The 26,816-nt window shown below is 36.4% G+C and overlaps 1 protein-coding gene across 2 annotated transcripts in view; it reads left to right on the top strand.

Moving 5' to 3' along the window:
• The first annotated feature begins 571 nt into the window (after positions 1-571).
• The window catches only part of LOC126914992 (uncharacterized), a 649,115-nt gene continuing 622,870 nt past the window's right edge, over positions 572-26,816 (top strand). For both annotated transcript variants that reach the window (XM_050719323.1, XM_050719322.1), the window contains exon 1: positions 572-2,051. The gene's annotated coding sequence lies outside the window, so the exon portion shown is untranslated. The remainder of the gene's footprint in view (positions 2,052-26,816) is intronic.

Raw genomic sequence — 26,816 nt, 5'->3', positions numbered from 1 at the left:
GTCGTTCATCAGTCACCCCCGTTGACGGGGCAACAACAGCGAAGCTTCACGGGTGACGGATAGCAAATTTAAACAACCCTGCGTGCAGTTGTACCACTGTTTCGCTACATAATCTCACAACCCTGTTATCTTGTAACCCCGTTCACGCACACGCGTGTATGTATATGGTCACGGGTACATAGAGAGAGAGAGAGAGAGAGAGAGAGAGAGAGAGAGAGAGAGAGAGAGAGAAAGAGAAAGAGAAAGAGGACACAGAACATTAACGTTAATATCAGCGTGTTGATGTTGCTACGCTCAAGCTGAATAGTAGCTACTCGGTCGGTAGCGGTAGCAGTAGAGCAGGATTTCGCAACGAGGGCTACGGGTATTGGTAATATTCCCAACATACACATAGCGGGAGTTGGTAAGGTTGTATGGTGAGTCCGTTGGGTGGTATTAGTGAAGGAAGTGGAGGTGGTTGTAGAAGCAGTGGAGGTGGATGGCGATGGTGGTGGTGGTAGGTGAAGGTAATGGAGGTGGAGACGGTGATGGCGGTAGTGGCGGTAGCGGCGGAAGGTAGTTTCTGGGTGGTGGAGGGCGCGGATCGTCATCCGCAAAGTCGTGCGTTCACCCCGTGCCGCGACGACAACAGGGCGTCGTTCGTTCCGGAACGAGCGACGCTGCGTCGAGTTCGCTGGGGGTCCCGTCGCGAACTTTCCTGTCCTGAATGAAGCTCCGTATCCTCTCGGACCGTCGTACCAGTGGTCGGTGGTATCGTTGAACGTCGTGGTGCGCGCGCGCTACGAGACAAGGGGACCGTGTGCTGGTGGTGTTCCGTTCGGTTCAGTGTCGAGGACGAGGGGAAAATTCCGGGTCGCTGCAGTTCGTCGAAGTGACGCGTGCACGCGAACAGCTCAGTCACATTGCGGCCACCCGTAACACTTGGCAAGGAAGGATCGCAGGTGACGGACGTGTACGATCCTTTCTCTGTGGAACACGTGGTCGAGCGCGACGAGTCTTCATGCGACACACGAGGCAGCGCTAGCTTGTCCTCGAAATTTGAGGTTAGGTGTCCATGTGACACGGTCGATCGACGCTCCTCTAAGAACGTCCTTGTGAGAAGGACGTTGATTCCTATCGCTGTAGAAGTTGCTACGGGCGCGGACATACGCGGAGTGGGGTGTAAACGGGGGCGAGAGAGGTGTTCACCAACTCCAGCTAGGTCTAAAGTGAATCTCGTTTGGGCGGTGGAAGGTTTACGTTCACGAGCTCGCTAGCGAGTATACCGGAGGAGAAGAGATCGTCGGAGGGTCACGAAGCTGAGGGGATCCTCGAGTTCTTTCGATAGTGCAACGTTGCTCCTGGAAAACACTGTCACGTGGATTTGCTCTCGAGACGTAATTAATCGGTGGAGTTTTGCCTTTTATACGCGAGAGCTGTCTATTCGGTGGAGAATCGTTGTGATCGCGAGAGTACGTCTCGTTGTGTTCGTGCCTCGATCCCAACGTCGATCAGTGCGTCGAACCGAGGGTAAAGATAAATGACGGGTGATGAATGGATGAATCCAAGCGAAACAACGATATAATCAACCGGTATATTTATAGATAACGAGCTCGCTGGATCGACTCGCTAATTAGCGGTCGATCCGTAGTAAGGATTTCGTGGGAAAAAAGGTGTTGGCGTTTGTCGAGAAGATAAAATGCAGTCGCGCTCTATGTGGATGGAATCGTTTTCCGTCGAATGAGAAAAATCTTGTGTGTTTTCAGTGATAGAGAAAGGCCGAGTTACGACAGTTTCTCAGTGAAGTGTTAAACGCAAGCAGCGTCAGAGTTGTGATCCAGTGAAAACGTTGTTCAGGTGTACATCCAACAGGTTCCACGATGAGCCCATTGAAACACGTTCGAGAATCGAGGCTGTCCTTCTGATTCGTCGTGGCGTACATCGTTTTGGATTATGCTCTGTTGTTCACCTTTAAACATCGTGGATTCCCGCCCTATGTCGCTAGGGCGAGCACGTGAATCAACCCTCATAACGAAAATCGATCGGCTCGCTCGCGTACGAAACGTGGCTTGGTAAGTTCTACAAGAGAGAACCCCGACATACAGTTCGACGTGATATTCCTCGTAATATTCCGGCTCAAAGTTTCGCTCTTGCTCGTTCAACGAAAGAGCCGAATCATACCGCGAAACAGCGACAAAAAAGGAGAGTAATCTTGGGAGAGTTTCACGGTAAGAGCAGCAAGAATAGTTTGGCCCATCTGAGGGAGGCATCAAAATTTATAGGAGTTCGCGGAAACTTCTTCAGTTCCGAATGAAAGTCTTGGAATCTTTCTTGAGCTGCAACCGGAAGACTAGCCGGTTTCCACAGATTTTTGCACGATAAGAACCAGCTGACTTCTTCTAAAAGAACGATAAGGAGATAAGACAAGCTTACTCGAACTTGCTCTTCCTTTCGATCATCGGATTTGTTCTTCGGCACTTGGAGGTTCGAATACCATAAAGCCAACCTCGACGCGTTCATCTATAATTAATCATGGCGTCCCTGGGCGCTCTTTGACTTCTGCAAGTTTCGTCGCCGTTTAGCTTTCCGAACGCGTCGGATGGCTGAAGATCATCAGCATTTCAATGAACTTCGCTCCTGCGCATCTTAAAGCTCGTTATGTAACGGCTTCCGCCGCGGTTTCAGAATTGAAGGCTTTCATTTGGATGTTAATCAACGACGTTAAGCGTTCGAGGAACTGAACGTGCTTCTTCGTTCGCCATATTTTCTTCGTCCTCTCTTTTTCCTCGCGTTAACCGGTAGCGGAAGCTCGACGCTTCTTTTGTACATTCACGAGATGCTAAGAATTTTCCTTTCACCGTGCTTCGAGAGAATTAAATGACACCGAGGTGTCGGCCAAAGGAACCTTTCCATTTTAACCTCTCTGAAAGGCTGAAACGACGCGATTCAAAGGGATCGAATGAAAAACCCTGCAATTGAATTTCCTTCGACCCGGCAAAGAATTTGTACGATTCAACCAAACGGACAAATATATTATATAATCGGTGACTTAATGTTGAAAGCTCGTTCCAAAGTTATATATCTAAGCCTTTAGATCTGGCTCGAACGACGAGTTTAACGAAACATTTTTCTTCGCGACTGCCACTCCATGCTAGACTCTCGATATCATGCTCGCGTGCCTGCTCGAACGAGGGTGAGAAAGTTCTTGTTTACGCGGCCACGAAATCACCCCTACAAACATCGCGGCGTTCGATTAACTACCCTAAGGTTTAGTGGTATCGACTTACGAATACTTTCCACAGCTTCGTTTCATTAACCATCGTCTCGATTATGACGATTTCACGATTCATTAGATCGTATCGATTACAACCAACGGTGTGGTTTGTCGAGGAATATCCGATTTCGATTACGTCTAACCATATTGCTCGATGGTTATTTGCGGTTAAAAATGGTAGCGTTATTTGGGCGTGAATTTGTACGCTTCCTGAGGATACCGAGAAGATAAAAGCTTCTTTATGAAAAATTTGTTTAAACTTGAAGAACCTGTGTTGTGCGTAACCATATTTCTTTCAAGAGAATGGGTTTCGAGCGTGCTTAGTACAATGAAATACTCAAACCTGATGTTGTCCTATATTTTCGATGATATTACTAATGATAATGCGATGAATAACTTTTCGACGAAGCTTCGATCGTATTCGTAATGGTGGAAAGTAAATGGTGGAAAATTTATATAGACATTTACAAAATTTAACTCGTGGAAGCTGGATTGTGTGCAATCGTATTTGTTTCAGGGGTTCGAATTTGAAGCGTTCTTAGTGCGATCAGATATAGAAAATTCGTCATACTTTTATTGATTTATTATACGATTTCGTTGAATAATATTTCTCAATGATTTTCCGATGGAATTTCAATCGTGGATTGTACAATTGGTAGCATTATTCAATCCTAAAGGTGTGTGATATGCTTTGAAGAATTTTATGACATAATTTCATATTTTCACTTTTTATCCATCTCTCTTCTTCGTATGTTTAATGATTTTAGGACGATTGGAATTTACATACGTATATATAAAATTCGTTATAACTGAATATACAATATGTGAAATTTTTATTTAATTATATGTTTATTGGATTATATAGCTGCTTCTTTTTAGTTGTATATAGTTATTACATATAGTATTTAGTTTTGTATAGTTGTTCCTAAACTAGGATACCTGATATCATAATTTTAAAAGGAAATGTTAGTGAAAACAGGAAGCATAGTGGCATGAAATGTTAATATGACCGGTAACAAAGTTTATCGCTGTTTAGCGGAGCAAATATTGTTGTTAAATATTTCACAATGCACTTTTACTCTAGAACTTTAATGAAAGTGGTAAATATTTCTGAAATGAGGATCATCTAAAACTTTCAGCTGATGTAGTTTGAATAATTCAGCTTTGACGTTTTATGTAGCACTCCACACCAACTACTACATGTAGAAAATAAACTATTTCACGATCCATTTTTATATTTCTAAACATTTTTAACGTTAATCCTGTTTGTCTATTCATTCTTATAGAATTAAGTTCGTTACGTCATTATATGACTTCGTTAAATATTAATAAATTTCATTGCAATTATTTATCACGAAACCTAATAAGGTATATAAAAATTTTAACTCAAATTGCTCATCCTAAATTGCAAAATTATACTATAAAATATTAAAGCAAAAGCACAGAATTTCTTCCTGCACCCAATACATTAAACTAAAATTTTTTACCATTTCTATCGACCGAATAAAACAGAAATACACGATAAATAATCAAGATAATCTAAAATTAGTCTCAGTACTCTGTAACGGGACGAGGCAGCAAATAACGAATACTGCGTTTATAACAAACTTGTAAAGCCGCGTATCGGTAGATCGGGGTAGCCGCAATCGTATTCAAGTGGCTCCCAAAACGTTCATGCAAAACGGCTCATTTGCATAGGGAATCTACACAATCGAACTGTGTCTGGACAATTATTATCGAATAAACGTTTACACCCATCGAGATATTCCCGACGTATGGATACTGCCATGTCCATAAGTCACCGGATACTTGCTACTTGAAGCAGAGTGTAGAATATCCGTACCTTTGACATTATGCAAATATCAACATTTGACGTAAAGGCCAACTTCGTTTCACAATATGGATAGTTTCATAGGATAAAATCGCGTATATTTTAATGCAACTGAGTAATTTATGGATTGATTTTATCCCATTTACAGGAAATTGCAAAACTATACAGAGTGCGCGTAGTATGAAGAAATACATAAAATATCCAAAGTGCAGTGCTTTCCAGAATACTTAATGAGAAGGGAAAACAATTTCCAACCAAGCCTCTATCTTCTGTATTGTGTCATCGAAAATATAAATTTGTAAAAAAGAGCCACGGTATTCTAATTAATAAACAGAAGTTAATAAGCTCTATTTAAATTCTAGCAATTATTTTGTTCAAAATAAGCACAAGTCCGGTGACTTCCAGTGGACGAGATTATGGGCGAATTGCGCCCCTATAGATTCAAAATTCCCTGTAGATTCGCGAAATCGTTGCTCGTAGAGATTTCACGTATATCTTGCAGGACGGGCTCGTACCGATTCGTCGATCCCAATAATCAAGGACAAAAAGAGACATCCGTGTTCCTAATTAAAGCCGTGCACGGCTCAAAGATGTCATCGACGAAACTGATTAGCCGTAATTGGGGTTCGAAGCCTCGGGGCGAGCACGACCCTCCTGTTTTGACAGTCCGTATTGGTAGTCGACATCGGATGACCCGCTGCACCAGCAACGAACACAGGTGGTCGCTGGATTACCCTCTGCATCGTACGTGAAACGCGCTGATAAAAGTGGAGAATTGAAATTCGTCGGATTCATCCGTCCACGGATTATGCTGGCCAGCAAATTTTACTCTGCTCTGTCTTCTTTTTATGTTTTTCTCTTTCCCCTTCTCTTTTTTAACACAGTAAGTGCCAACATTGCGTTAACGCATTCTATCTGTAATTTTTTTCGACCAATTTATATCCTAGAGTCCCGTTTTCTAATATTATGGGCACAATTATAGACATATTTTATAAATATTATATTATATAGAATATTCGCACGGATTCATTCCAACGATATCTGAAAAAGAATATCTAACTATCGGAATTGTAACCGCGGTTTCTTTGACAGCGATCGAAGTTTATGATCCCCTGAAATTAACGGCCATTTTATTAAAATGTCAAACTTTTAAAGGAGCTCTGCCTTAAAATTTCCCAGAACCTTAGAACTTTAAAAAAAAATTATCCTGATACCTTCACTGACAAATCCAACGCTAAATTGTAACTGTCAGAAATAGCACGTCACTAAACCATATCTAATAGTACAATCTGATGGGGAAAAATATGAGAACTAGAAAGAGGCTTAAAAGAATATCCTAAAATCGTTATTGAAAATCGATTCCAAATTTCTTTGAAAAACACCATAATAGTCACTGTCACGTCGTGAATTACGCCTGACACACAAACCCTAACGGAAAAGATCGAAGGTACGATCATAGTTCCTGTGGAATTTATTCGGAATTGCGACGTAATCGAACTCTGGTTCTAATTATCGTCTAGCAGCGTGTGTCAGAGTGAAAATCGTGGAACAACGTGTATCTATGTAGGCGTACGATGGAACAAAACCCGCGTTCATCGTCGTAATCGGGAAATATGTGGATCAGTGGTGGATCGAGAGCGGCGAGAGCCAGCGGAGGAAGATTAATGAAAAACTTAAAGGTGAAGAAACCGAGTGAAGGGTTGAATCGTGACGGAACGCGATAGAAGAATAAATAAAAAGGTGTACGCAAAAGTGTGTTAAGGACAATCGTGATCGTTATTCGTTTTGTCCCCTTTCGAGAATTATAAGCGGCTCCCGGCCATTGGAACGCTTCGGCTCGTTGCCGCGGCTCGATACTCTGTCGTCGTCATTCATCATCGGCTGTAATTACGCGATTTGCATCGAAATGGAAATCACGTCCGACTTTAATGGCATGTTAAGGGCAATAGATCGGCAGCGTCATATGGACTTTTAGAAATCTGCTGAGCGCACCGATAACGTTTACGTTTGCCGCATTTCCTGGAATGAAATATCGTCAAACGTTTCTTCTTTTATATTTTTTATATATTTTGATGAAAGAATCATTTTTACGATTTAAATAGAGCGCTCTGTTCCTCGTTTAATCTTTCGCAATCAATGTTTCGTTTCCTTTTTAAAGGATAAAAATTGTAATTCGTTAGCATATTCTCCGTTTTGTCCTGTCACAAATCATTTCATCTACTAAAATCTAAAGATAGAAACATAAAAATTCAGAAATAAGTGATTTTCGATATTAACATTGAAACTATCAAACCTATCAGAATGATAATACTTTAACTTCGCAATGGAAAAAGTAACGAGAATATGCAAGTGCTTCTAATAAAATTAATGCTGATTTTTATTGACTCAGAAACACAAGTGCACAAAACCATTTATTTTCATCATCTCCTGTATATACTGCAGATCGGTAATAAATATGTACCTATATATATAACTTCCATGTCATGCGACGTTAAATTAATTTGGCGTTAAAAAAGCGAGATAGCGGGGAATATAGAAAGAAGAATAGAGAAAGGGAAAAGAAAGAAATGATTAAAAGTTATTAAAGCATCTGTAAAACTATGGTACAGTCTTCTTTGTGCTCTCTGAAAAGGCTCCGATAGAGCAGACTAAACGAGTCAGTTTTATAATAATTGTATTAATTAAAATCAATTTAAATAACGAGCCCTATGCAAGTAATGGAAGGACTGGATTTAATTCAACGTTTAATTAACACAGGATACTATGGTATTTCAAGTTGCTCGAATGAAACGCTACGCGAAACTTTCGAAGATTTAACAACGAAGAAATCATAATGACAAGCTTCGAGAATTTACTAGCGTGTTGTTTCAATCTGGCGAGGAAATCGAAGTCGCAGGGATGGAGACTACGGGAAAACGTGTCGACCAAGTCATCCTGATTAATCGCCGATTCTAATGTCTCAATTTATGCCGCAATCAAGGTAATTTGACGTTTAATCAAAGCAGCTGTATCGTGAATCTACGACGCGAAGTAATGAATAGCAAATCGTAAACGTCGATCGCAAGATTTACTATGATGATTACGGACACAATGGAAATTTAAAGATCCAGCGTGTAATCGCAATTATGTTAAGTTCCTGTTAACTCTTTCCTATCTAAATCATTTCTCTAAGAAACGCTTAGTTGCATACAGTTACTGTATAGGTCTGACAAACAGAGAAAATTGAACAAATTGTTGAAAGAAATACTGAACCGACCGTACACGCGCGGAGAGTATAAATAATTTTAAAGAGTGAGGATTTACACTATAGGTTTACAATATAAACATTAAGTAAATCATTGACTCTAAATAGAATTTATTAGCTGAAAAGAGATAGCGATCCTACATCGAATTGGACTCGACAGTGTATTTCATACTATTCCTGTTACTTTCAACATGCAAAATAGATTCATTTGTTCAGTAACTTAATTCAACAGAAATATTTCCACAATATGTTAGTTAGAAAAACGTATAACTATAATCAAATAACCCTTGAATATAATATTGAATATGGTTCTGATTGTAAAGGGATAATTGCGGTGAAAAACGATTATGAAAAACAAATCGTAAATCGATGTGAAAATAATACGATGCATACAGGAATAATTGGAAAATTGTCAAAAAATATTCCAAACGATAAACGAATAAAATCACAGCTAACTCGAATCGGAGATATACCCGTAAATAAATTGTTAACTAAAGAAACAATCAATTATTAAAAATCAATATTGTACCGAACCTTGCGTATACGGTGCTGCACCGGTTTTCGTTGTTCGTGTCTAATATAACGTTGAATTTAATCGAATTTAGTGCAATCAAGTGCAGCAAGTGTGGATAATGAAAAAATTGATCGATTCACTTACCATTTTCGAAGAATATTATGCCGAACCATCGAGGAAGATTAAAATGTACCTCGGTCTTCTTAGATCCATGATTTTCTTCTGAAACAGATCAAAAGTGTATTTATATTAAAATGCACGTTTACTATTTGCAAACATTCTATAAATTATCAAATATTCACGCAGATTCAATGGATCTAAAAGAAATGCAAATCTTTCGTAAATATAAAACTCATTATGAATAATGACATTTTTAAAGGGACTTTATTAACGAAGGATGTAAAAAGTGTGGATCGCTTAGAGAGACTAAAGCAATTTCCATATCTTAAACACGAAACTGGCGAAAAAGCTGTCGTACATGTCTTACGAACCTTTTAGTGGTATATAAAATCCGTATGAAGCATTACCTAAGGCATAAACACGAAGGAGAAAGAAAGAAAGGAAGAGGTCGGTTATTATTATGTCGTTTTTATATGAACATAAATATGTCGTGAATAAAGAAGTAATGACACGCTTTTCAAGCGCCGCGAACAAGATATGTGCAAGTGAATTTTTTCAGGACTATACCAATCCTCGAGGTATTTTTTCCTTTCACTGAAGCAACGTCAGTCATATTATCATTGCGTATTATCGTTGTACATTTCAGCTATAAGATAAATAGAAGGTAGAAATATCTAAGACGATGTTTTAATCGAATCTTACCGAAACATCGTACGATACTTTCTCTATTTCTCTGTGAGATGCAGATATCGTCACAACCAACTCTTCAAACTTCCACCTTTTCGTAAATTATAAAATGTTAGTCTTCTAGAATTTCTACGAAAGATATCTACGTTTAGAATTCCTATAAAATTGCCAACCGAAAATGTGATAATTTTTATCAACCCTTGTATCAACTTACCAAGGTTACAGAGATCATAAAATTACTTTCTTAATACTTTTATTTTTGAACGACCGCTGAAACTGGTGTTAATGTTTACTGACAGCAGCGAAACTCAGCGTTAGGAATAAGACGGTGAAACAAATGATTCAGACGTTCGCAGACTTAATGTAGATGCATCAACACTGACACAGTTTGTCGTGAAACGATATCGGCAGCGATATCAACATACGATCGAGCGGAAATACGAGCATGCGACGAAGCATCGCACGCGAACCGCTCGTTAAACGCACCGTGGAAAGCGATTTCGCAAATTTTTCAGCTGACCGCGGAGGAAAATCTTCAATCGTAAAAGCTTCGCAGTGGATCTGCCAGGTTAAATCTTTAATGTGCGATCCCCGGTAAATTGCTAGCTTGCTCTGCCGACGGTGTAAGCGGCTACTCAGTTTATCGAGGCGAGATCTTAATGAATTCCTACGTTCGGATTATCTTAACGGAATTTCTGCGCTCAATGTCGCTAGTAAAATGTGATTTGTTGCATGAAAGACGCTACGTTTTACCCTCGAGGATATATTTATAGCTTAGAGAAATTGTTAGGATGGCAATATTCGTTGTTCTTTTTTTACGAAACTTAGGTAAGAATTAATTAAATATTTCCTTTATACGATCAATTTACTTCGAGATGAAAGATGTAATTATTTCGAATATTATTGGATCATATCGATAGAAATACCATCTACACTGCCGGACAGATGGAAACCAATATCTTCGTACGATAACGCAGGATCTCATATATTAAAGACGACCATCAAAAGAACCTCAGGGATGGAAATATGAAATTTTGTCATACCATTTCTCTTTTCGATCTCGTACTCGTGGATTCCAATATTAGAAGAATTTGTTGATCCTAAGGATTTCGATAACTTTTACAAATCGTAAATCATTAAATAAAGCGTATACAGATATTTAGAAAATATTTGCACATATCCTTATTCTCTAATGAAGTGTTTTCCTATGAGATTCTATATTTCATTTTCATATTATCAAATATTTTTAGTCACGTTAAAGTATTACTAAACGATACAAAATCCAATATACTCGAAACTAATTAATCAGTAAATGCGTAGCTTCATAATAAACACCATGGAGTGCAAATACTTTCTGGAATTGTGTTTCGATTCTATACACACTTCGAGGAAACTACACCTGAATTTAAAATATGATTCTAGAAAACGATATTTTATATATACCGACTTAATGTAAAGCACGTTCTACTCGGAAAAGCAAGAATGCGGCACGATCCTAAGCAAGACCAACGTAAAATGGTCCAATAAATAAAAGCTGTTCGCTGCTGGTTGAAATAACGAGTAGCCGCACCCACCCTGTATCCCCCAAAAATCTATTACTTTTGCGAGTCCCGTTTCAGGCGAGACCAACGTCCATTAAGAACTTCCGTATTAAACCGTTAACAATAGGAAAATTTGCGCGATATAACGACCAACCTCTGACTTGCAGTTGCGCGATTGAGTTGGATCGGTTAATCGAGCAGAACATTCGTTGCGTCTGCGATTGTGGCTAGCGTGATGAATGCCCTCACTGAGTTCGACAGTGGTTCGACAGCAGACGTTCACCGAGCGATTTGACGCGTGTACAACGCAACGTATGACAAGGTTTGCATGTTACAATGATGTTTACACGGTGGTAAGTCAGTCTACAGGGAAATGTCTAGAAGCAGCATGTGGCTAATCCGATTATATTGCTATACTCCTTTAAACACGGCTGTCGTCATTAGACGGCGAAACGAAGATTTCGTAAGATACGGCTGTTGTTAACGAACGATATTAAGATTTTAATTGAGTTCAAGACGCGAGAATAATCGCTCACCGAAGACTCCATTCCGAGGTTATATGAAGATTACACAGAAAAAAAAACGTGGTAACGCACATTCTCAATTTTCTCTGTAGGAAATTCATTTTTATATATAATCATCCACCTTATACGTTATTCGTTGCAATTTTCAAAATTTAAGTTTACTATACAGGTACATTATTGTATTATCAAAATTGTCATTTTTTTTCCTTTTTTAATGAAAAATGCATTTAGTGCAAGAACGAGGACTATTGTAAGGAAGGACGACATCATTGAACAAAACTCGAAAGAAGAGAAACCTTGCTGTACTCGTGAGGCTCTTTGCGGACCCGTAGGTCATACGAGTGGATCGATACTTTGTGATTGATCCTCGTTTTTTCTAGGCTAGTGGCCTCTACAGGCGAGGGTCGCGTGATAGCTTTTCCCAAAAGATACGATGAATTATCCTAAAGGGAACATGACGTGATCGAACTTGATCCTACTCTCTTATTTATGGATGGTTTATCCTTGGAGTAGAACCTGCTTTTTATTCTGTTTGGTGGCAGACTCTCGCTAAGCAGGATTACACAGGATATACGCTGCTCTTATTAGAACTCTAATATTTTTCGTAGAGTATGACGTTTGAATTATATTCTCTGCTCAATAATATGAATATCGAATCATAAAATTCAGAAGTCCGAAATATTTTTGGAGTAATAACATTGAGAATATTTTCTTTCGTTGATAAAGTTATATCCACGACAAGAAAATATTCTCCGTTTCGATGATATATTAAATGAATCGAAGTAAAAAGATATTGAACGTGTAAGTATAGGTAATTTGTTTTCAACGAATTCAACAGGAGTTCGAAAGCCACAATGGCTACCGACGTAGAAAACGAAGTTGGGAATTTTCAGTGCCAATTAAGAAGTTCAAGAACGGTGATCTTAATCTTTAAGATAGGAACTGAAGGGAAGAGACCTTCATTGAATTGAAAATGGTGGATTTCATTGCTGAAACTGAATCAAGAATTATTTAAAAAAGATTAATCAACTGGTTTACTTAATTGAAGATCTAAGAAATATCTTAGAAAGCTGATGTCATCTTGTAAATACTATTTCAAAGACCTTGAGAAAAGATAGTATGTATTTATAAATCTTTGACAGGTTCTAATTTATATTTGTATTTATGGTATTTTATTATGGCGTTTTAATACAGATCCTACTATAAGATACCATTCGAACATACAGAGTTAAAATATTATTTGTTGTTTAATTTTATCTCATTCGGTAAAAGTAAACAAAAAGAGAGAAAGGATTAAAAAAAGTAATTAAATAGAATATTTCAAAGTAGAGATAAAATAGCAGAATAATCTTTAATGTGCCAATAAAATATTTCGAATAAAAAATAGCAGCTATATGGACAAATTTCCGAAATATCGAACGCTGAAACGCCGAACGTATTTCGCTCCGCTTTTCCGTACCTTTTCGTTTCTTTACGTCATGAGTGATTAATTTTTATCGTTCGAAACTAAGTTATAATCGAGAATGATCGGGGCAAGAACGATCGGCAAACAATACACAATGATCGATAAGAGAACGTCTGGGATATAGAGCCAACAGCTCCATTTCAGGAATCAACAAACTTCAATTCAACTTCCATCCGTTATCTCGTTATCGACTTCTCAATTAAGTCTCCAATGAACAGTTTTCTTGATTTCGTAGAAAAACAGGTCCGTCGCGAGATTCTCTTTGACGTCTGTTCTTGTTATCTATCAGCTTTCCGAGAGAGAAAGAGGAAAGACGGAGAGAACGTCTTTTTATTAAGATACCATCGCATTACAAAGTAGTTCTTAGAGAATGCTCGAATAAATGAAGACATAACGGCTTCCAATTTATGCGCTAAACTTGCAAAACTTCATTTCGCTTTGGTTAAGCGAGTTGCAGCTTTCTGCAAACAACAAGGACAACGTTAAACATCTTAGACTGCCAACACATTGCCTTCGATTAACGTTAACGTACGCTAGATTGGTATCGATTTATGGCAGACAGAAACTTGGAAACTCTGCTAAATTATTCGATTGACCGACGTTTAACTAGTATCGTAAAAGGAGCACACGATTATTGCGTGCAAATTGATCTGCAATTGCATCTTGACATGAAGAAATAGAGAGAAAGGGAGGAATTACGTATTGATAACTAAATATCGTCAATGTGAATGGGCGACTTGTAAATGTTCGTCGAACCAGTGATAGATGTTCGTTCGATCAATTTGCACTGCAGGCCCGATTTAGCGAATTCGGAAGTAAAGTTTGATGAGTTTCGATTTTATTTTAACTGCAATGAAATTTTAATTATTCTCGAAACGAATAACGAACGGGCTTTGATTTTCTCGACGGGCATTTCGATACGAAAGTTAAATCGCGAAACTGACGACGATAAATCAAACGGGTGAGAGTGATAGGATTTTGTTGAGCGAGCGAGAAGTGTTTGGAATGGAACGATAGGTGTGCGACTGAAGGATATTTGGTGTAGGGTGTTAGACAGGTGTGACTGAAGAGTATTTGAACAGAATGCTTGAGATTATCGTGGGATACCATCATAAGCTTCCCGTCCATGTCTTTTCGCAACGGTTGCAGTCAATGAGAGAGACGGAACAAAGAGGACAAGACAAATAGAACAAGAGGAAGAAATATGCGCGCAAGAATAATTATAAATAAAAAAGAGGATAAAAGAGGAAGTAAAAATATATGTTTGGTTAATTATTGTTATGTTATTATTATTATTATTTATAATACATTCGTTGTTATTTTATTTAGTTATTTTTTTATAATTTTATTTATTTAGCGATCTGTTCGTAACCAAATATTGCGACAAATGTATTATGTCGGAAGTTAGCAATTTGGAAGATGGAATTAAATTATTATTATTTAATCTGTGATTATTCAAACTATCAATGGCATCGATGATCTTTGTTTCCAACTACGCCGTCTACTCACTGCAATATTTAATGAAATATATTTCTTCACAATTTGTGCGAATCGATATATCAGATTAACTCTGTAATGGAAGAGTAAAAGATTTCCACTTCGCAAACATCATAACAGCGTTATTGAAAAAAAAAATTGAAAAAAGTGGGTTAGATTAAATTGCTGATCAGATAACACGAAATCGATATATTAACCACCAATAAAACGTACTACCCTCTATTTCAAATACGTAAACCAATTTAAACGATTAAAGATTACAGAGGAATAATATTTGTTTATACGTAAACTGTCATAAATCCACAGCTATGTAATTCGTTCTCAAATGTCACTTGCAATATTGCAATTTTGAAAAAACCACACATCCAACAGCGAACGATACAAGGAATCGTGTGACGCTTTTATTACAATTCGATGCGTCGTTCTATCGTTGTCTGACCAGCAAGTTCCTGAATATACCGCAAGACTACTGCTCGAACGATACAATATTTTAAAGAAATGTAAATGTAAAGTTTGTAAATCACGCCGAAGTTACTGAACATCTACGAATCAATAACGTCGTTGATTCATGTAGCTCTTGGGGTACCTTTGTTTCAAAAAGAACAATCACTCGAAGGAAGAAATTCTCCATTAATTGAAATCTCGTAATTAGTCACTTTACGTTCGATTCTCTAATTGCTGGAATCAGAGAATAGATTATGGTAAAAAAGAAATTTTTATTTCTCCGATTATCCTATTACTACCGAGAATGCTTTCAATTGCTGTCTTCGTTAAATCTGTCCTTTCTACTCAAATATCGGCGATAAAACCTATAAAGGGATTATTGGTGGAAGAAGTAGCCTAACAAACCAGAACAGAACCGATGACACGATAAACGATTAATTCATGGACAGGACAATTTGTTGGAATGAAGTCTGGTCGGGACTTCATGAGAGGTTGTCACGTACAGACGGCGTGGTGGATTACAATGTCGAGCACGCGATATGTAACGGAGAAAGTGGGAAATCGAAATTTATGCCGTCGAGTTAGACAAGAGAGAGGTCGATCCCTTTATCGGCGGTTTGTGTGCCCGATTAATGGCATCGAATTGCGGTTTACCGTGAATTATTGCTTTGTTAAGAAGAACCGAACAAAATGACGGACATTTTCATGACGAAGTACTCTAACGAAAACGAAAATATTGTGCCGCATTGAAAAAAAGTAATATTCTAAAAAGCTACAGATTATTTTCTATTGTATTATACCTTTAGAATTATATCGTGATATGCTTCTGATAACAGAAACCTTTCGTCTCTCTGATTCAAATTATGTCACTTTCACTTTTTAATGTTTTTCATCCAGACAGAACGATTGAAATATAATCGAAAAGAATGTCAGAGAATTTATAAATGACGAGTTACTAATAATTTGTACAATTTCGTGACACATATAGTTTTTATAATTTTATAAGCTGTACTGTTGATAACTCACTGAAATTATTAATATTTTTCGACTGTTTGTAATAAAGTGATTATTGTATATTAGAAATCAGTTAAATGTTTATTTATTTATAAAATTATCCCGATATATAAGTATTTGCAAAATAAAGATTTCGAACAATGTCAAACATATCTCGTATACGACGATAGAAAGGGGCGAAGGGAGACTGAACCGTTGAACATGAGAACGCGACCTGCAAACGTGCGAACGTTGCTCGCGAGCCGAACCTACGAACGTGCCAATGTTGCTTGTGAACGTGGTTCGTAAACGTGGTCTGCAAACATGCGAATGTGGCTCATGAACGCGCGAACGTGCAATCGTTGTCTGCGAACGTGTGAACGTGACCTGTGAATGTGCAAACATGGCGAACGTGGTCAGCGAATTTTGATTTTTGTCTCGAATCTTGATTTAAATGCAAATCTCTGCGAAGCGTCCGTAAACACTTAATTAGTTATTCTAGTAAGTAAATATAGATCAACATTAATGAGCGATGCAATCAAAACGTCGTATTCTGTGATTGCAGGGCAAACTCATTCTATTCAATTATTTAGAGGTGAAGTTGAATTAATTCCAACCGATGTTTACCGCGCTTTATTCTTTGATGTTCAAACATTCTATCCATTGCCGAATTAAAATTCCACCGAGAAATATTTAATGCTATTCCCTATTATCTATGTTGTCTACATAATATTTCATCAAAATTCTCTCTATACAAATTCCAATATCATCGGATCTCGGGTAATTTCAGTGAACAATACCAAAAATATGAATATCACGCAGGCTCGAATCAAACTTCAAAACAATGTCTCTCTCTATAGAAGATTTTGATTGTAGATATTGCCTGATAATAATCGAACAAAAGCTTAACAATCGAACGTTGATCATTTTGTAGAAACAACAGCTAATTAAACTTCATTCGCGTCATTTAATATTAATGATTAATTAATGATTAGAAGCAACGCTTAATGAGAGATATGAGTGAAAACAAAGTTCAGAAACATCATTTACAATTAGTTTGAAAATGAAAACTTTCGGGGGGTGAATTACCCAACTTAGTAATTTTTATTCCTTAGGAGAAAAGCAATAGTTGAAATAGCAACACTTTGCTCGAAATTTGGAAGCACATTTCCAGTCAAATAAAACAACAGATTCGCATTAGCAAAGCCAATTGACTTGCCTATTAAATTCAAACGAGAACTTAATAAATTCTCGTGCAATTTCTATTCATATTAAAATCGTATCGATCGTAACGATTTCGATATAAACGAATCGCTGTATAAAAACGAATCGTTGCTGGTGATGTCGAAGCAACGTTAAAATCAAATTTAAAGGATCAGCGGTATAAAAACGAGAGTGGAAAGAATATCTCAAATTAACTAAATAATAATCAAATAAATAAAGGGAATCAAACCTATTCGAATTAACGCGAGCGAGGTTTTAAATCGATAGACAAAATGGAACAGGGTTTTAAATTAATGGACAAAACGGAACAAGGCTTTAAATTGACGGACAAAACGGAACGAGGCTATGACATTGTATAATTGGTTTTCGGCATTGGTGTATCAGTTGAAAATGAACATCATAATTGCAGGTGTCTGTGGTTCTTACGGCTTACCAGTATTACAGGTGGTTGGCAAATTTCGTGGTGCACGTAACGAGGGGATCAAGACCGTATCTCCCTTTGCAGGCCGCCATTTGCAGTAAGAAGGGTCGGTTTCCGTTTACATTTACTTGAGTCGCCGGAAATTCCAGGTCACGCGTGTGCTGTGCTGTCGGCCTTTGATCGTCGAATCGTGAACAGATAATTCGCCGGCCGAGATTCCAGAAAATCTGCCAACCTATTTCAACAGTTAATGAAAAGACATTTGCACAGCTGGCTACTGCTTTCAATTTGCACAGACAACCCTTCTCCCTCTCTACACTCCTATCTTGTTCCACTCTCTTTTTTTCTTTTTGATCTACTGAAATAGGATGGAAGAGAAGAGCGTTGTCAGATTTTGTAGGGTGTTATAATTTAGGTCCGTATACTTCTTCGTGATGTAGTGAAATGTAGAGTAAGGTTTGTGTGGAAACATTCATCACGTTTAAATGTTACGAATAATCATTTACGTTTATGGTAGATTTTCATATGAAAATGTAGTTAGTAGTTGAAAATTACAGAAAAGGGGCTAGTAAATACAATCATATAGATTGTTTTATCGTAATGTCATTTTATCAGTAAGAGTGTTATTCTCTTAAGAATGAAAGAAACTAATTGTTATTATTTACTGTACAAATTCGTATATAATCCGCGTGAATTATTTTCTTACTCGTACATTTTATTTGCTTACTATGTAGAACTGAGGACCAATTTATATATTTATTTGTTACTCCTTGATCTAGAATTATTCGAAAAATTTAACACCTTCCACGACAGAACTGCATTTATGCGAACCAACGAAAATACAGGCAACTGATGGAATATGAGTTCAGTGATCCTCCTCGCTATGATCTATCGTTCAAATAATAAAATTTTACGTTCAGATAATTCGATTCAACTGAAAACTAAAATTTAATTCCAATAAACGAAATTTCACTGTACTGCAATTTCTGACGGAATATCAGTTGAACAATTATTTTACATTCCAATATTTTATCAGCCATTGGAAAATTCGAATTAAACCCTTGAGGTTCGATTCGTTCGAAAGCAATCATCTACAATTTAATATTTCCCTTACCCCGCGCAAATAGCTCCTTTCTTTCAAGCCCAACCGCGCAATCTTCGATGTAACATCGTTCACACGTACGTAACCTCCCTGCCTCACACAGACACGCACACACATACGCACATAGTACATAGACATATGCAGCTCTCAGAATTTCAATTCATCGCTTCTGGTAGCAACGATTGCGCATTAAAAGTTCCATTCATCGGTGCTCGATGAAGCAACGCCTCCCGCGGTTCTCGCTGATTTGCTTTCAAAATTCCATAGGCGCAGCTTCAAATTTTCCGCAAGAATTCACCTCATAGGTTAGAAAGGATCGTCCCGGGAATTAGCTGCAAGCGTATATCTCTCTAAAAGCTCTCAAGCGCCGTAGGACATCGTTGTCGAGCATCTACAAGGAGAAAATGCATTCCTCCATTCCGTCGTGCTATTGTATTTTCCTTCTGCATTGTTCCCTACCGTGCACTCTCTCCTCTCTCTCTCTCTCTCTCTCTCTCTCTCTCTCTCTCTCTCTCTTTACTTTCATTCTTGTTGTGGGCTATGCCATACGTTAATGATCAGCGTTCGTTGCTACCATTATTTTAATACACCGTTGCTATTCAGTTTATAGTATTGGATATAATATGGGATCGTAGAATTTCGAGAAACATATATAGGGTACAAGTAGTATAAAAATTATTGCAAAATAAAACAGACGTTTGCGGGACACCGAGGAAAATTAGAAATATGTCAAAACGTTAAAGAAATATAAATTGGAAATAAAACGCAACAGAATAGAAACAACAAGAAACTTTTATATGACAATCGGCGTGCCTGGCGATAACGAAACATATAGTGTCATAGTATAATTTTTGGATGATATTATTCTCAAAATAACTTTCCGGGCCAATTTACTTCGTAAAATTCCTTCGTAGGAAATTCAATCTATTCCTGGTCAGTTCATAATTCCGTAATCTCCCAAACATACTCTAAATCCTGTAGACATTGTATACACAGTACACAGTGTACACAATGTACACAATGTATACAATGTACACGATGTGCTCACCGTATAAAATTACTAAGAAAAATGGTTGCAGGGAATCGCGTTTTCGTTGCACACCAACCACCCGATCGTATTTTCCAAAGGTCAGATACCTCGGAACGATATAACTTTCCTGCATTTTCAGTTTCCCACATACGTCTTTGTCCCATAAAGCATGCATAAAAGAATCCGTATTTGTCGAAGACTCAACTTTCAAATATTCTCGTACAGTGATTCGTCTTGTTATTCCGAAGAACTCTTGTTACGTGTTACTAGTCTGACCGCGTGTCTTTTTGAAGTTTGTGATCACTGGCTAAAGAGTTTCCAAGAGATTTCATCGAAGACTTTAAATAAAGCTAAAGACACGAACTTTGAATGATTAATCTTTCGTTGACCAATTTCATACTTAATTTACAATTGTTAGGATGTTGTAATTAATATCCATATCAAAATCACTTTATCGAGTACATTATGAATTATTTCCAAACAATTCTATGAAGATACAATGATCGATTTTTATTACAGAATTTACTCACAGTTTCTGCATACAATTTTATCGTTACTTACAAAGTAGCCAAATTTTAACGTAAACAAATATATTTCACGTTATCAGTGTTATTCTACCATTTCTTATCTAACATGAAAAAACAATTAGACCAATTTTTTACATGATTTGCCACAGCATAAGAATTTATTAATATTTAATACACGTAAATAATGAGATCTATGGAATATTCATGAGTCGGTAGGCGCTGGAATAAAACGATTCGTTTACGTGACCGTGGAAATTTTATGTAATTCTTTTCGCTGATATAGCAAGCCTGGCATTGCCAGCAAAATCTAATTGCGTTCGCGACGTGTGTGAAGAGACAGGGCTCCTAAAGGATTAAACGGACCGTGCTCCCAAGGACTCACGATTATTTAATCACGAAATGAGACAACTCAGTAAACCTCATCTGGCACAAAAAATATTCAACGTCTAATGTGATTGTTACTCAGTTTTGTAACTGTGAAAATGCGTTGTTTGTATCTCTTACATGTAAAAGGAAGGAACGATCGTCATTCACTGCTCGTGAAATATTCAAATTACATCATATACATGAAAAATTTCTCGTGTAAGAGTAACTGTTTTATTTTACGATTGTCGTAAAACGAGCTTTCTGTTTGACATTAACACGTATGGGAGCCATAACCTTCTCGAAACTATTTGAAGTAATATTTATAGATTTTATACTATGGACGATTTGTTAGAGGAATGACAGATACGATTGAGAACTATTTTTGTAAATATCAGGATATTGGTAATTATCAGGATGTGTAACTCTTCTCGATAAATGAAAATATTTATCTACTATGCTGTACGTTGACTATAATGATAATATGCATTAATAAACTTTGATATTTCGTTTAAAACAATTCTGTTGTAGGAAAAAACCTTAATTACCGTTTCATACTGAATATTAGAACACCTTTCTAGCACACTGTAAATACGAAATCATTGATTAAATTCAATCAAATTCATAAATTCTATTGTTCATAATGAATTTCAATAATACATTGAACGTTGCATTTTGTATGTAGGGAGTGTTACTAAAAAACGTATTATTATTTCATCTTTCACTAAATTATTCGGTGAATTGTTTTCCTAATGAACGCAGTTCGCGATTAGACATAATTTAATAACAGGAGTTAATCTATAGTTAATTGCCGTTCACTGCCAACGTTAATCCATAATTAATTAAGGTTAATCTTAAATGCGATGGGCAATCAATTTCTCTAAACGTTGATTGTCAGCATTTACGGTATGCTACGAGAGAAAAATGAGAAAACTCTCCTTCGTTTCCTTCCAATTTCCTTCTCGCATTGTTTCTTTTATCTTCTAATCTCTTTCTCGTTCAACGTTTTAGCATAAAGAGCTGGCATTACTTCATAAAATCGTTAAAATATCCTCGAGACAAGATGTCCATTATTTTCGCTATAATTCACAAAATATACCGTGCCTTAAATCATTTTTCGTCATATTGAGAAACTTAGAGGAACAGAAAGTAATAGCTTACGTAGGTATTATTTCTTTAGATTATTTAATGCCTCAGTGTCAATGAAGTTTGCAGAAAATTAAATAAAATAAATGGTTGATTTTTTAATTGATTATTTAAAATGTGTTGGACCTGACATATCAATTCACTGAATATAGAATTTTATATAATATTATAATACAAAACAATATAGAATTCTGTAAAATAGAATTTTTTGCAGGGTAATATATTTTTAAAAATATATAAATATCTGTTACCTGTAACTTTTGCTAAAATTTACATTTGGCGTCTGATATCGTGAACCATCAGTGGCGAATACAGCGATTGTTAATAAATTGGAATACCAATTTATTATCAAAGCCTCATCAATACTATCTTAATAAACTTCATCCAATACCGCGAATTTGACGAAGCAATTCAACGCGTGATTTCCAAAATTCATAATATTAAATATTCCATGTATTACAAATCTCTACGTTACACTATCGATTATTATTAAGAATCAAAATTTTGCTGTATAACGTAAACTATAATTCAGAACTCAAAATATTGTTTTAAAGGTTAGTCTCAAAACTTAACTTCAATTCTTCCATTTGTTCGATATTAATGCTACAAATATGAACAGTAATCTTCTATGTTCCAACAGAAATATCTAAAATATTTTCTTATATTCTACACAACGCACAATGATTACAAACTTTTGATTGATTTATCAAAACATTGATAAATTATCAATGGTCTCTTAAAATCTTGAAGAAGTTGAATATTAAAAAGCTTTTGACGTAAAAATTGCCCTCTGCTTCCACCGCCCAATTGAAGATATTTTTTTTTTTAAAAAAGGCGAATATTATTTTCGTGATAGATACACCTTGCTACAATTAACTATGATCCTAACGTAATTTTGCGAAATGCTCTCAGGTGCGAAGCGACAGCTTATCGCATCCGAAATTTTCAAAGTAGAGATACGACTTTCTCCATTTAGTCTCCGTTCTTCTCTTGCATTCCTTATTTATTCCTTGTTGTCCCTTCAAACAGGATGAAGTAGCCTCAGAAGCTTCCTGGCGTATACTCAAACTAGGATCCAATTAGAGATAGAGAGTAGACGTGTTGTGCCTCCAGGCGCAAAATTCCAAGTTCTTTGTAAGGGATATTAATTAATTAATTAATTCAGTGCCTGCAGTATATGTAGTTAGTTGTTCGTGAGTTTGTAGTTGTTTTTGTCCTTTTGAAGGGAAATTTTTTTTATCGACGTTGATTCTTGTCAGACAGCGCATGATTAACGTAGGATGCAAGTTTCACGGTTTTTTATTGGTAGTAGTAATGAAAGTCGGTTCTTGGTGAAACAAAGGGAGAACAAAATTGGTAATATCAAGTTGTTTGACAACATACTGAATTTAGCAATTTTTTCTCTGTGAGACATGAAAAAATGTGACTTATTGCTCTCCTATGGCGCTTCGCATTTTAATAAATGCACAGCGTTTGAAATTATTTAATAACAGCGATTTTCACCCGAAAGAAATATGAAATGAATTCTGTGATATTTCCAGATGTAAAAGTCGCGGCAGCTTTTATCAAATGCTAAGTTTAATCAAGTAGATAGCAAAAGCTGTTTGACAGAGCTCGCATTAAGTATTAATCCTAACTTTAATAAAGTTTGCATGAGTACCGTGGAGAAGACTTTTATAGGATACTTGCTCTTGCGAAATGAAACCATTCAAAATTTATTACCAGATTTTTGCAATTTATTCTGAATAAGGAGTGAAGTCTATTCGAACGAAGGTGGAGGGGGTAGGGATTGTCGTAAGCTTCGATAATTCGAAATTGAAAAAGTTGCACTATTTCGTCTCTCGATTTACGATGAATTCGTATCGATATCCCGCCGTTTTTGAATCAGAGAAATTCATTTGACTAAGGGCTATATATTTTTGTATTAATTGAAGTAAAATGTATAATTAATAATTCTAAAATATTTCCATTGATATTTATATCGATTGATGTCTTTAAAAATATTTTTCATTTCTATTCGATTGATTTCTGAACCGTATTACATCGAAAATTTTGTTTAAAACTGCAGAAGAATTTCAGGGGTGAAAGAGTTAAACTACCACAAAACGAATATAAAATAACAAAGTGTTATTACATGTAGCGATAAAAAGAATCACGTACAATGCTTCTGTCGCTAAAAAATTTACTGACTATGAAATTTATTGCAGTATGACAGTACAAAAATTCCTTTACTACAGCTTTATTGCATTATAAAATTTACTATCAATATAAGAGACAGGAATTTCAAACTATCACTTTTAACACCTATTCGTTATTTTCATCCCTTTTTTCAAACGAAAAAAAAGGACAATGAAATATTTTAATAAATTTTGTGCTTAGAATGAAAAAACTTTTGACGAAATGGAAACTTTATTCGCATTTTTGTTAATGAAACAAGGGAAACACGTGTTTCTTAGAGATTAATAAGACGATGTATTCGATGAACTTGCATCGTTAAGCGCAACTACCTCGTACTTCTAATGTTGCTATTCTCCAAGAGACACATATCCATTCTGTTTAAATGATCGACCTGGGCTGTGTTATCACTTTGATCACTTATCTGCACTTGTGTACCTGTCTCGTTGATTAGGTTCTCGTGGCCCCTTAGCTACCCCTCGTAAATCGATTCTTCCTGTTGCCTCTTCTAACAAAGTGGATCGAGATCGTCAGCTCTTAAACGTTTTTATGCTCCACTCGTTGTTTCTATTGTTTCTTTATATGCTACTCGAAGGGGCACTCACGTTCGTGGATGAACGTGAGTTGCTATGATGGTAGAGGTCTCGGCTAAATTTACTTTTAGCATTCTTTTAGCGTTCATTTGATCGAACGAGAAAAAAAGAATGATATCTTCATTCTCTTACCTTCACGCTTTGTATTCGTACCATAATGGCTGAAGTTGGTCAAACAAGAAACGAAGAACAATTATTTGCATAAAATAATCCCTTTCCTTCTCGATAAAATTCAATAAATTCAGCTGCCTTTTCGTGTATGTCCGAGCTTCGACTTTTAATTAATTTCGATTAAAAAATTGAATCGGCTGATGCGCTATCTTAGAACCTTTCCTTACAAAGGAAAATACGTTTCAAAATTGAAAAATATTTAAAGTAATTAATACATGTCCTCAATGAGAAACGAATTTATCGCGAGTGAAATTACTCAAAAATGAATCGCATTAAAAAGGTTGAACCAGTTTCTCGTATACCAAAAAAAAAACGCATTTAATTAATTCTTTTTCTATTTTTCAAGCATTCCCTGGAGGTAAACGTGACAAAATTCAAATTATCCTAAACGACGGTAATCTCGCGTCTAATTATTATACAGTGCAGGCATCAGATGCGACTAAAAGAAATTGCGTAACGTTTGCATGTCATTAAAATGTTTCCACGTTTCTCTAATAAATCAGAGATTTTATGTGTGCCGACATCGCAGTTACGCTAAATGCACACATCCCGAAAATTTAAAGGACACGGCTTCCATCGCGTTTACGATGCGCGCCAACATCGTTGGCGAGAACTTCGGTGACAGTGGATTTCGCGAAAGTCGAGTTATAATCCGACTTTACCCGTACAAATCTGCGCTTCTATTTCACGACACGAGCAACGAATTTCCTATGTTCGTCGCAACAATGGCCAATTCGTCCGACAAGTCTTTTTACGCGTACAAACCGCGTTTGCTTCGCGGGGTCCTTTGCGAATTAATTAACTAGTTAAAAATAACAAAGGAAATATTTCTACCAGAGTATTTTGACACCGGTAAAACACGAATGAACTGGGTTATTCGTTCAATCGCTGATATTTTCCATAGCTTCGTGGAGATTTCTTTGCAAATTTTCCGTTTAATATGTTTATTGGGGTAATTTTTAACACGTTTTATTCGAATCAGTCTTTTCTCAAAATTATAAGACGATCTAGAAGAAAATTGAAATTTGTAGTTTTATTCAGAGACATTTTTGTCGGAAATCTTAAACTTTCGTTAATATTTTTATTGATATTTCAAAAATCATAAGAGAAACTGTAAATGCAGCTTGAAAGCAACGTTTCTAACTTTATTTTCATTCAGAGGTATTTTGTATATTTTTATGCAGGTCTCCTTTCTTCCTTTTATTATAAAATCTTTATAGAGATTTGGAAACGAGAAGAGATTTTGAAACTATAGCTGTAGGTTTTTCGTTTTTAGTTCCGCTTCCAGATTTTTCCAATATCTGGATCGAGATTTGTTTTTAAGCTTTCGTTCTGATATCCTTATTGAGGTTTCAAAACGGTAAAAAAAAGTTCTAAATGAAAATTGATAGCACAGGTTTCGCGTTTTTTCTTTCGTTCCAAGATATTTTTCAATATCTGCATTGAAATATGTTTTTCAATTTTCATTTTAACACTCTCATAGGAACATGAATACGAGAAGATATTCTAAAACGAAAATCGTCAACAAAGCTCCCTCGTTTTGAATATCAATGCATTTTTTTATTAATACGAGGGACAACACGGGCGTCATATTACCGGGAATTAACAATCCTGTTTAAATAATAATCACATTTGCCATAAATGCGGTGTACCCGTTTTTATGTATAATTGAAAATTCTTTGAAAAATGAATTGTACCGAGGTGCTGTAGTTGACTCTCGTTTTGGCGAGTAATAATAAATATTTTAGCGGATATAAATTACCCTCTGCTGTCTGAATTAAAAACGAGAAACGATTAAACAACGTGGCAAAGCATACATTTTTCATAGTTCATTCTACGTCAAAATATTCGCGCATTTGCCACATTTAAATATTTCAATCTTTACTTAAGAATTATTGGATGAAAAATTGAGCATCAATAGCTAATTATTGGATAAATTTTACAGGAAATC

This window comes from Bombus affinis, chromosome 3 (genome assembly GCF_024516045.1).
Source record: "Bombus affinis isolate iyBomAffi1 chromosome 3, iyBomAffi1.2, whole genome shotgun sequence".
NCBI classification, from domain to species: Eukaryota; Metazoa; Arthropoda; class Insecta; order Hymenoptera; family Apidae; genus Bombus; species Bombus affinis.
Note: the sequence above shows the minus strand (reverse complement) of the source record. Positions and strands in the feature narration are given on the sequence as shown.